Source organism: Strix uralensis, chromosome 1, assembly GCF_047716275.1.
Source record: "Strix uralensis isolate ZFMK-TIS-50842 chromosome 1, bStrUra1, whole genome shotgun sequence".
Taxonomy (NCBI): domain Eukaryota; kingdom Metazoa; phylum Chordata; class Aves; order Strigiformes; family Strigidae; genus Strix; species Strix uralensis.
Genome location: NC_133972.1, coordinates 109,294,799 through 109,307,542, shown reverse-complemented (window position 1 = coordinate 109,307,542; position 12,744 = coordinate 109,294,799). Strand labels below are relative to the sequence as shown.

The window sequence follows — 12,744 nt, the reverse complement described above, 5'->3', positions numbered from 1 at the left end:
ATTATTTACCTTCTCATGATTTTTTATGCTGCTTGTAAATGTAGCACTAGGGTGTTTCACAACTCTCACGTGATACAAAGATAGAAGATTCTCTGCCTTTCACAAAGAGTGTAAGGCCAGAAATTAAAGAGAGAAGTTTCTGTTAATTTAGATACACAGTCTGAAATGTCTACAGCTGGTTTTAAAGTATCTAATAAATACTACAGTGCTTTTTTTTTTTTTTTTTAATGTAGAAAGTACAGGTCTCTGTGGCTTCTTAGCTTGTAGTTGTAGAGCAGAGGCATGAGAGAATTCAATTTAGCCCATAACATTTAATGGTCTCACTTAGTGAAACTGCGCTTCAGTGAACAAATATAGCGTGATTATATAAACTGTCATACTATATAACTAGCACACTGTATGCCCAGAAGAAAAGCAGTCAAGATTGGTATGACCTTCTGCCAAAAGTGCAAGAATGACAGTGACAGCTACAAGAGCCTCTCTTGGCCACAGGTACCAGTTTCCTGCAAAAACTCTGAGGTTGCTACTGCTTCTTCTGTCACCTCACACCAAAGTAGGATTCTGCCTGCGTTGTGTTTTGCTTCAGGGCAGATATGATTGGAGATTACCCTCGCAGAGTTTTTCCCAGCTTTCTCTGTTAATTTTAGTAAAAAAGCTCCATGTTTTCCTTAGTGCAGTCTCAGGCAGCACAACTGGTCTAGATCAAGCCCTCTTAAAAAAGTATAACCTGTTACAAAAACAAAGGATGGAAGGTTGTAACCTGAATGTCTTGTATTTCTAAAAGTGAGAAAGAACTATAATAAAGGTTGTAAATAGGCCTAAAAGGTGAAGTTGCAGGCCTTTTCCATTTGCATTTTGTAATTGCAATAATGTTATTAGTTTGCATGTGTGCCACCACAGTGCAAAAGAGGATGGACTTAGAATACTTTTTCTCATTCTTCTAATGGAGATGTTCTAAGTTTGAGGATATGAACATATGATTTGTTTTCATACTTGGTTTTACTACATTAATTTTAAGCAGTTCTATTGTACAGCATTTACATTCAAGCAAACGGTTCTGCAAGACAGTCCCTTAAAAGTTGGATTCTGTCCTCATAGCAATGTATTCTTGGGATCTGGCACTTACTTAGATCTGAGACTGTGTCAGAAGAAGCTGTCAACCAGATAAGGAGTAAGGCAACCAGAGAGATTCCAGCATCAGCTACATGGATGTTATCCACCAGGGGTTTTGATAGTGGAGATGCAAAAATTTAGGTTGGTTGCATGCTGTGGCCATTGCTGCGCAACACCACAGCTTGGGCCAGGGCTACCTCTTACCCTGTAGCCTGGGTTAAATTTAGATTAAAACTTTTATCCCCAATGCAGAACAAAACTGTAACTACCTAGCCTGTATGTTGATAGGCTCTCAGATTTTCTAAATCTGAAGTGCAGCTTGCCTTAATGTTTGATTATGAAAGAAAAAACTCTTCTTATTCCACAACATTTTTTATACTGCTGAAATATGAGACTAGATTACTGTAACTGCAGTCATGCACATCAGGGATAGCAGCTACAAATTGGCTTTATGACGGCTACAGTTTGAACTATATTAATATGGAATCCGTCTATGGCACAAAATTTGCAACATTTTTGGGACCTTAAATATAATGCAATACAAAACCAGGCAAATACAATTCACTTCATCACATAAGTGAAGTAGCAGAGGCCTTTTTGCTTACAGGATGAAATTTTACTTGTGTCAAAAATCAAAGAACAGCTATCTAACATACAGGTCAAATGATATTACCTCAGAGTAGTAGATTCACATTCTGTAACAAGTACTGTACTATTTCATGTTAGTCATCTGCACCTGGCAGCCTCTGAATTTAGAAGAAAGACCTGTCTACACTTGAATTGTGAGTGTGAATATACGGAATAGGATTTGTAGATTTAATCTAATCAGACATCCAGGCCTGGTATATTCTATAAACCAATATTTTCTTCTACCAATGTTTTTATGCTACTAGCATAGAAGATAACTTCCATTTAAATCAGCAGAACTGAAGCATGTTTAGACTTCTTCACTCTTGCATTGTATCTGCTTCTCATGTTCTCAAGTTTTAGCCATTACAACTGATTAGAAAAGCACATCCTCATGGATAAATAGGTTTAAAAAGCTAATCAAAGAAATGAAGAAAATAGTTTGGCTTCTCATATTTATTACTCATCTTCCCATTGAGTGTGGTAGGAGTTCTTTCACTTCTAATATGTAAGACACAAACTTCTGAAATTCTCTTTGCTTTTAGCTGAGGAAAATGCTCCTTTCCCTTAAACTTTGCAAATCAGTGGCCTGGTCAGCATCCATTTTGCTCATAAAGGAATGTTTAAAGAATTTAATGATAACCCTTTTAGGGGGACTGAAAGTATCAGAAAGTGCATTTCTTTATACTACAGGGGATGGTTGCAGTTGTGATACCAAACTTCAGAGTATTTGAACTGCTTACAGAGAACTTGAACTGCTTACTGTGAAACTGGCTTTTAGTATGCACCATTACTGAGCAGTTTTATCCTACTTCAGTTTTCCTTTGATTTGCTGAATGTGTTCAACCTGCATTATTTTTTAAAGGTTTGTTGATGAATTTTCAAATTCCAGTCCATTTCATTTCTTGCCTTGCCTTGACAGAGTTTCACATCTAACTCTACATCTGTCTCACTATGCATGACTTAAAGACTAATTTTCAAGACTAAGACTGAAAAGGACTTTTATCATTATCTGGTTTTACCTCCTGCATAAGATTCAACCCATAGCTTTAGTTCCACCACTTAAACCAATTAAAACACCTCTGTATATGTTTTTAGAAGCCTGATTTCAGTGCATAAAGCTTTAATAAAATGACTGTCCGGGTTTGAGTTAGTGGTGGGGGTTTTTTGGTAGCAGGGGAGGGGGCTACAGTAGTGGCCCCCTGTGAGAAGCTTCTCAAAGCTCCCCTGGCTCCAAGTTGGACCCACTTTTGCACCACAGCTGGGCCAAATAGCTGCAGCTCTGTGATAACATATTTAAGAAGGGAAACCTGGGAGGAGTTGTGGGAGTTGTGAGGAGGAGTTGCGAGGAGGACAGCTCTGCGAAGAATGGAGGAGGAAGTGGGGGAGGTGTGCCAGTGCAGAGACTCCCCTGTACTCCGTGGTGAGACAGCAGGGCCACCCCCCCGCCACCCATGGAGGTCTATGGTGGAGCAGATACAGATTTGCGGCCTGTGGGGGGCCCCACGCCGACCCGGATGACTGCGCCTGAAGAAGGCTGGGACCCCATGGGAAGAAGGTCCTGCTGTTGTGGTTTGGCGCTGGGAGGATCGCAACGTGCAGGGGTGACCCACACACCCATGGGAGTGACTCATGTCAGAGAGAGTTTGTGGAGGACTGTCTCCTGTGAGAGGGGGACCACGCTGGAACAGAGGAGGAATGCCAGAAGTTCTTTCCTCCACGAGGTGCAAGAAGTGGCAGGACTGACTGCACCCCCCATTCCCTGCCCCTGTGCCTCTGGGGAGGAGGAGGTAGAGATATCAGGAACAAAGCTGAGCCCGGGAAGAAGGGAGGGATGGGGGAAGGTGTTTTCAAGATGTGGTAATGCTTGTCACAGCCGTACTCTGCCTGACAAGTGGTGGTGTTGTTAGTGTCTGTATTAAGTTTATGGTCTTTTTTTTCTTCCCATAATGAGTCTGGTTTTTGCCTGTACCTTAAAGGATGAGATCATCCCTCTCTATCCTCATCTCAAGTTCCTGGATCTTTTGTTTTCCTCCTTCCCAGCGCTGGGGGGCAAGGGGGGAGTGAGCAGCTACATGGTACTCAGTTGCCCTCTGAGCTCAAACCACAACAATGACAAAGTTTCTTCTTAGTTTCTGTTAAACCAACCTTTAATAAATAAACGTCATAATGGTTAAACCAACTCAATTAATCAAGCTAAAATGAATGTCTATTCTAATGTAAATTTCTGAAAGTAATGTAAGTTACAAAAACTCACAGTGAACAGCCATTATTTCAAGGAATGGTCTTAAGTCTTCACGGTTTTCTTCACTGTTTTTGAATCTTTGGACAACTTTAGATCAGGTAGTCAAGGTGTGTTTTTAGAGCACTAGATCTGTTCAGTTTGGATTGCAGAGATTTTCCTTCTCTACAGGTTTTACTGGTACCTTCATTGCCTGGTAGCCACACAATATTTTTTACAACCTTGTTAAATAATCCTTCTGACAGTGCTAATGTTACCGAAAAACTCAGAATAAAACTTATCAACACCAATTTGATGTAGATAAGCAGACACTTCTTTATTGACGGCCGGGTGCGCAGGTGAATCCTTTCACCAATGATGCACACCATGCACCAAAATCATACATCTTATATAGAACTCATTTATACATATTCATTAAGTATTCATGCATAAACATAACAATTCCTGGAAATCATTATCATACTCTCCTCCTATTTCCGATTCTGCGCAGTAGAGTCCAGAAACACCTGGAAATGTGTCTGGGGTGTAATGTGAGTAGGTGGTTAATGAGTTGGTGGTCGCGATCTCCCCCTGTTGGAATTACCTATTGCTTGAGGACACTGTTTCTTGGCTTAAACTTATATGTTGCTTCAGCCGATTTCCCCATTTTCCCATTAATTTGGATTCTGACATCTCTCTGCATTCTTTCAGGTTATTAAATACCTTATATGTAAAATTATCTTGAATCTTAAGCCTGTTATCTATAGTTCTAAATGTTCCTACTAGGTGATTCTGACCAATTCTTTCGGCCTTGGTACAGGGCTGTACAGGGGAGTTCGTAGTAGCCTCGGTTCCTGTATAGAGTGCAAATGCAGCATATGATTTTTACTAAATATCTCTTATAATCCTATATTCCTATTAAAATTAAACAAGTTAATACTAATCTATATTAAATCAATAACATATCAAATCAGTAACATTTCCCCCCTTTGAAAGTGTTGAAAATCATTTCAATACTTTCACATCATTTTGTAGCACTCTAAACTGCAGTATTTGCTTCAGTATACCTTGGTGGTGGACTAGGACTATATCTTGGTAGAATAGTCGGAACCTCTCTCATGATCATGCGATTAACTGCAATTTTATTGACAAACTGTTTCTTTAAACAGTTATAAAGCAGCATGATCATCAGAAAGACAGTTAGTAACAGAAACAGGGTTTTAATTATAGATTGTAACGAAAAACTCAGATTCCATCCTAGCCCTTTAAAGAGTTTTCCCAGCCAATCTTCTGACATATCCTCTCAGATCTTTTCTGTTTCTCTTTCAATTTTACCTAGCAAATCTAGATCGTGCTCTACATCCTGAGTGACATTTGGGATGTGAATACAGCAGTGGTCCACACTGTCCTTGAGATACCCACATACTCCATGTTCTTTAAGTAAGAGCATATCCAGTGCCATCCTATTTTGTAGAGTCATTCTAGAAGTTGCCTGCAGCTGCATGTTTAATTCTTTGAACCCCTTTCTTGTAACATTTGCCAATTTTTCTACCTGTCCTGTCAATTGATACAGCCATTCCCTATTTCTATACAAGGCTATGGGATTCAAAAGAGATTCAAGAGCCCAACCAATTCTTACTCCTGTTGATGGCTCGTTCCATACATCATCATCTGTCTCAGATCTCTTGGTTTGTTTTAATTTTAGATTTCCAAGGATCCCCTAAATGGTGATTTCTTCCAAATTGGGCACAATGTAGGCATGCCTAAAGTAATCTGTCTCACCTTACCATCTAATGGTAGCTGAGTTGTCCAGGTTCCATCACTCAATGCCCAAACTAGATGTCCCGGACTTTGAAGGGTAGTTTTCTTGCAACTGAACAAGGTTCCTCTTCTAGGTGTGTATGTGCTGGTTAGATTAAGATTATTTTTAAGACCTCAACAATAACAGCCAAATTTTAAAGCCGCTGCCAAAGGAGGAATTCTCTGAATTATTAAATCAGTATTGCTGCAATCATATACCTTTTCACTCTTCCACCATGACACTATTTTGCCTTCCTTTGTCCTCAGTGAAGTGCTTTTATCGTTCACTGAGGGTAGGACTGCGAATTCTTTTCCCTCCCAAGTAAAACACCAAGGGGTCCTAGCCATGTACTGAAAGTGAGAAAATATAGACATAGACCATACTGAGTCCCACTGCTCCTCCTTCTGTGTATCTTGTCCAGGTTTGCTACACTGCCATTCCATGATACTTCTGCTTTCATTGGTTTTAATCTGTACATCATACGAGCACCACCCTAACAACCCCTGTTCTGGACCTACTCCCAACCCTAATCCTAAAAGAGACATTGGTGTAAACTGATGATTCAAAAAATTTAGACACTCTGCCTCTCTGCCTATTGTTTTCCATTGTTTTCTGATAATCTTTATTTGTTCAGACCATTGAGTCACTGGCCTTTGCTCACAGTAAGTGGATTCGTTTTTATGTTCCAGGTTGGTCAAATTCATAGTTAAGATTCCCCAAGGAATAGATTCACCTGCTGCTCTCGTTATTGGTAAACAAGCAGTAATCTGTGTGACATTCTGTAAATTGGCAAATCCCCTAATCAATCCTAACATCAAATTTTCTTCAGGGGTTTTTCTAGGAACATTAATCAATTGTTCTGTTTCTATTTGTCTTTTGTTCCTCACCACCAAACCAGTCCACACCAGTATCACCTGCCAAGCTAATACAAAGAGAATAATCACAAACTGATATGAAAAATTAGACATGTTTCAGAGTCAGTTTTAAAGTCTCTGGGTCGCAGTTAATAACCTTCCATGAAGTAGGTGCCGCCTTCACCTGAGTATAGTGTATCCAAGCATCTGATTCTGCAATCTTAATAGCAGTAAAGGTAGTCAACAATATCTGGAAAGGTCCCTTCCAGCGTTCTTGCAGAGGTTCAGAAGTCCACATCTTCACATAGACATAGTCTCCTGGTTGAAAGTCATGCACAAGATTTTCAAGGGATAATGGTCTGTTCCACACTATTGCGCTCCAAATTGCAGTCAAAGTTTTTCCTAAGGAAAGTAAATAGTTATACACATCTTGTTTCTCTTTACATGCATGTTTGGATTCGGTTCTGGGGACTCATAAGGTTTTCCATACAATAATTCGTAAGGACTGACTGAGGTACCACTCTTTGGTTGTACCCTAATTTGCAATAATGCCAATGGAAGTGCCTGAGGCCATTTCAAATTAGTTTCTTGACAGATTTTGTCCCTTTAGGGTCTGATTCATTCTTTCTACTTTTCCACTGGATTGTGGCCTCCATGAAGTATGTAAGTCCCAAGTGATACCCAAAATTTTGCTAACATTTTGAACTATTTCAGCAACAAAGTGTGGTCCTCTGTCAGAGGAAATTCCAATAGGAACTCCAAACCTTGGAATTATTTCTTGTAGTAACCACTTTACTACTTCTTTTGCTTGTGTCGTGCGACAGGGAAAAGCTTCTGGCCATCCTGTAAAAGTCTCAACCCCCACCAGAATGTATCGATATCCATTCTGCTTAGCTAATTCTGATAAATCTACTTGCCAATAATCTCCAGGTTCAGTACCAGATTTTACTCTTCCCATTTGGACTCTTTTCTTAATCACTGGATTATTTTTCAAACACCTCACATTTTGCAGTTATCATTTTAGCCAAACTTAAAATCTTAACTGATACCACTTGTTTTTGTAAAGAAGTCACTAATGCTTCTGCACCCCAATGACATTCTTGGTGTCTGGTTTGAACTATTTCTCTCATTAGAAAGGGTGGAACTACTACTTGTCTAGTAGGGGTTACCCACCACCCAGCTAAATTTTTCTTAGCATTTAATAATTGATCTTCCTCCGAATATTTTGGTTGTTCCCTAGGAAGGGTTATTGTTTTGGAGGGAATTAGTGCCATCTGAAATGCTCGCTCCTTTGCTATTTTTCTTGCCGTTCGATCGGCAAAATTATTTCCAGCAATTTCCTTTGTGTTTCCAACTTGATGTGCTTTACAGTGCATGATATTACCTGATCTGGTTTTTGAACTGCTCGTAATAATTGTAAGATTTCATTTTGGTGCTTAATATTTGATCCCTGAGAGGACAATAATCCTCTTTCTTTCCACAAAACTCCATGGACATGTACTACCCCAAAAGCATATTTAGAGTCTGTCCAAATATTTACTTTCTTTTCTTCACTTAGTTCTAGAGCTCGAATTAAAGCAGTAAGTTCCACTTTCTGAGCTGATGTAGTACTCGCCAATACTCTTGCTTCTATAACTGTGGTGTATCCAGCGTATTGGACTCCTTGTTCCATAAAGCTGCTGCCGTCTGTAAACAATTCCCAGTCTGGTTGTTCCAATGGTACATCCTTCAAATCTTCTCGACTGGAATAAACATACTCGATAGTAGCCAAGCAGTCATGCTCCAGCTGTCCTTCTTCCTGTGTGGAACTTAAAAACACTGCAGGATTTACCAGGTTAGTTGTTTTTAGGATCACGTCATCTTGTTCAGTCAGTACTACCTGGTATTTCATCATCTGGCTCGGAGATAATCAGTGTCCCCCCTTTTGTTCTAAAACAGTTATCACCATGTGTGGGACATAGACTGTTATTGTTCTTCCCAAAGTCAATTTCCAAGCTTCTTGTATAAGCATTACTGTTGCAGCCACTGCTCGGAGGCAGTTTGGCCACCCTTTACTCACTGTGTCCAGTTGTTTGGAAAAGTATCCAACTGGTCGTTTCCAGCTTCCTATCTTCTGAGTTAGCACACCCAGTGCTAGGCCTTGTCTCTAGTGAACAAACAACTGAAAATCTTTGGTTAGGTCCGGGAGTCCTAAAGCAGGTGCAGACATTAAGGCACACTTTAACTCTGTGAAAACCCTCTGCTGTTGTGGGCCCCACACAAAAGGAGAGTTCTTTTGGGCCTCATACAACGGCTTCGCTATTAGACCATAGTTCAGGATCCAGAGGTGACACCACCCTGTCATTCCTAAAAACGCTCTGAGCTCATGGATATTTTTCAGCTCAGGTATACTGCAAATGGCTTCTTTACGATCTTTTCCTAATTGCCGCTGTCCTTTTGAAACCTCAAAGCCCAAGTATATCACAGTCTGACATGCTATTTGCGCTTTCTGTCTGGATACTTTGTACCCATTCAGTCCCAGAAAATTCAAAAGGTCAATAGTTACCTGTATGCAGGTAAACCTCTCTTCTGTAGCAATCAGTATGTCATCCACATATTGTAGAAGTAAATGTCCAGGCCTTGGTTTGTCCTGTTTCCAGATTTCAAGCTCTCTTGCCAGCTGATTTCCAAAGATTGTAGGGCTATTTTTAAATCCTTGGGGTAGTCTTGTCCATGTTAACTGCATCTTTCATCCAGTTTGTGGATTTTCCCATTCAAAGGCAAACAATTTTCTGCTTTCCTTCTCCAAAGGTATACAAAAGAAAGTATCTTTCAAATCAAGCACTGTAAACCACTGATGAGTCTCCTTTAATGCTGTTAACAATGTATAAGGATTTGCCACTACAGGATATATGTCCTTGACTATTTGATTCACTGCTCTGAAGTCTTGCACCAATCTATATTCACCTGAGGGTTTTCTGACTGGTAAAATAGGAGTGTTATACTCAGATTCACACTCCTCCAAAATTTTATACTCTAAAAATTTATCAACCAACTTTTTCAATTCCTGCCTAACCTCTGGTTTGATTGGATATTGTTTAATTTTTACTGTCCCTGCATCTTCCTTTAGATCTATTTTTACAGGCTCTGCTAATTTTGATTTACCAGGGATACCTGTGTCCCATACTGTAGGGATTACTGCTGAATCCACCTCTGGTGGAATTTCTTGCTCCTTCACCTTTTCTTGTATCATTAAGATCTCTCTCGTTTTTGACTCAGGTATTTTCAAGAAAAGTTCTCCTTCCTCAAAAACAATTTGTGCATTTAATTTAGATAACAAATCCCTTCCTAACAAGGGTATCGGACATTCTGGTACATATAGGAATTCATGTGTAATTATTTTATTTCCAAACTTTAAATTCAGGGGTTGTAGGAATGGCCTATTTTCTTCTCTCCCTGTTGCTCCTACTATGTTTGCTGTTTTGGTTCCAATTTTTCCTTTACAAGTATTAAGCACCGAGAACGTTGCTCCTGTATCCACTAAAAATTTAACTTCTTTCTCTCCCAGCTTTATTACAACCAGAGGCTCAGCTGGGCTCCCCTTCGGTCCCCGTCAGTCATCTAAAACCATTGTTCTGGCTATCTCCTGGTGAACATTCCCATTTTTAGGACACTCTCTTTTCCAGTGTCCTTCCTCTCTGCACAAGGCACATTGATTCACTCTCAAGGGGGTGTTAAAATTCCGATTGCCAAAATTCATAAATCCTCCCCTTCCACTGACTCCTCGTCCTCTCCCTCTACCTCTTCCTCTGCTTGCTGTTCCTGTCATTACAGCCAATAATCTATTTTCTCTGTTTTTTCTTTCCTTCTTTTCCCTGTTGTTATATACTTTCCATGCTGCCTCTAACATTTTATTCAAACTTCTTGAGTCCTCTCCCTCAAGCTTTTGAAGTTTCTTTCTAATATCTGGTGCCGATTGTCTCATAAAGATCAGAGCCAGTTGTATTTGAGCTGCCTCTGTCTCTACCCTCAAGTCAGTGTATTTTCTGGCTGCTTCTTTCAGTCTGTCCAGGAATGCAGAGGGAGATTCATTCTTATCTTGTCTCACCTCATATAATTTGGACCAGTTCAAAGATTTAGGCATAGCATGTTTAACCCCATATAAAACCCATTTCTGATACTGGCTCAGTCTTTCTCTGTGTTCCACAAGATTTGGATTCCACTGCGGGTCCCCAGACGGAAAATTCTGTTCTAATGTTCCACCCGCTGTCCCACTCAACACAGCTACTTCTGCCTGTGCTTTGCCAGCCTTTAATACCATCTGTTTTTCTGTATCATCCAGTAAGTTATCCAGGATCACCTGTAAATCACTCCAATCTGGATTCTGCGTCCTAATTATAGTGTCTACCACTCTGCCTACCCGTTCAGGATCTTCTCTATATATCCCTGCTGCCTGCTTCCAAGCCATCAAGTTTGTGACTGAAAAAGGCACTTTCACATATACTGGCCCATCATTTCCAACTCCCTGCCGCAGGGGAGAGATTGTTTGTGTTTGCTGTCGAGTTCCCTGAGAAATAGGGGTATACATTACAATGTCTGACGGTCCTTCCCCCACATCCTCTATTCTGCTACTGTCTGGTTCCCCCACCTGTTCCCTATCCTCTTGGCTCTGATTCCTTTCTCTCCTAAGAGGGGATATATCTAACTCTGGTCCTTCATCCTCTTTGGGAGCTATTTTCTTTAAACACTCTTTTTCATGGTTACATTCTGAACAACACTTTTTCACCTTCTTATTATCAGAAGTTATGGCCATTACCAAATTATCTTTACTAGTTATCTTACATTCATCCTGCCAATCCGTTCTTTGTCTTAAATAAAAGAATAAATCTACATATGGTACTTCACCCCATTTTCCTTCCCTCCTGCAGAACAGCATTAACTGCAGAATGGTGTCATAATTCAATGTCCCATGCACAGGCCATTTCTCCCGACTTTCCAGTGTATACAAAGGCCACCAATGATTACAATATTCAATCATCTGACTTTTTCGTAAATCCTCATGTAAATCTCCCCAGTGTGCCAATAAACATCCTAATGGGGAGTTTTTCGGAATTTTATCATTTGTAGCCAAATTGCCCACACTTTTACTCTTAAACAAATGAGTTAACTTAGATGCCATGGTTACTCACTTCACAGTATAATACACAATCACTCAAATCTGCCACTTCGTTCTTCTCCAGATGCACCTCTCACGAGATAACAGAATCACGGATCCGAACTCCACACTTGCTTCGTACTTATTTGTACGTCTCAAGCTCACACACACACCCCTTCACAATTATTACTTTAAACACAGGAATATAACATACCACTATACAACCATTAATCTTAACCCGGTATACTATTAAACATCATAAAATTCCACAACTCGAGTCCTTATCATATCATTGAAAACACTATAGCATATAGGTTTTCATCACTCCAAATTCCACACATTCCACTATTGTCCAACCCTGCAATAGCTTTAGCTTATGTCTTACGGGCAGACGCCTAGGCTTCCAATTCCACTAGGATCCTTTAGTCCAACCCTGTGCAGCTTTCGCCGTGTCTGACAGGCAGACTTATACAGTGGGACTCTAACCCACTCCCGAGTGGGACTCTAACCCACTTTCCAAGGGTGGGACTCTAACCCACTCCTAGTACAAAAGAAGTGTCTTACCAAAATCCAGGGAACGTCGCGAAGAGCCTTATGGATCGGGGATTGATGGGTATCCCCGAGAAATCCTCGGTGCTGGCTGGAACCAATCAGGTCCCCGACTCCTCCGGTCTCTCTCAGCGAGGTCCCATCTGGGTTGCCAGAAACTGTTACCGAAAAACTCGGAATAAAACTTATCAACACCAATTTGATGTAGATAAGCAGACACTTCTTTATTGACGGCCGGGTGCGTGGGTGAATCCTTTCACCAACGACGCACACCATGCACCAAAATCATACATCTTATATAGAACTCATTCATACATATTCATTAAGTATTCATGCATAAACATAACAATTCCTGGAAATCATTATCATACTCTCCTCCTATTTCCGATTCTGCGCAGTACAGTCCAGAAACACCTGGAAATGGGTCTGGGGTGTAATGTGAGTC

General features: G+C 40.4%; 1 pseudogene; it reads right to left on the bottom strand.

The window, feature by feature from the left end:
• Positions 1-5,000: 5,000 nt before the first annotated feature.
• On the bottom strand, positions 5,001-11,774 carry LOC141939154 (uncharacterized; annotated as a pseudogene).
• Positions 11,775-12,744: the final 970 nt, after the last annotated feature.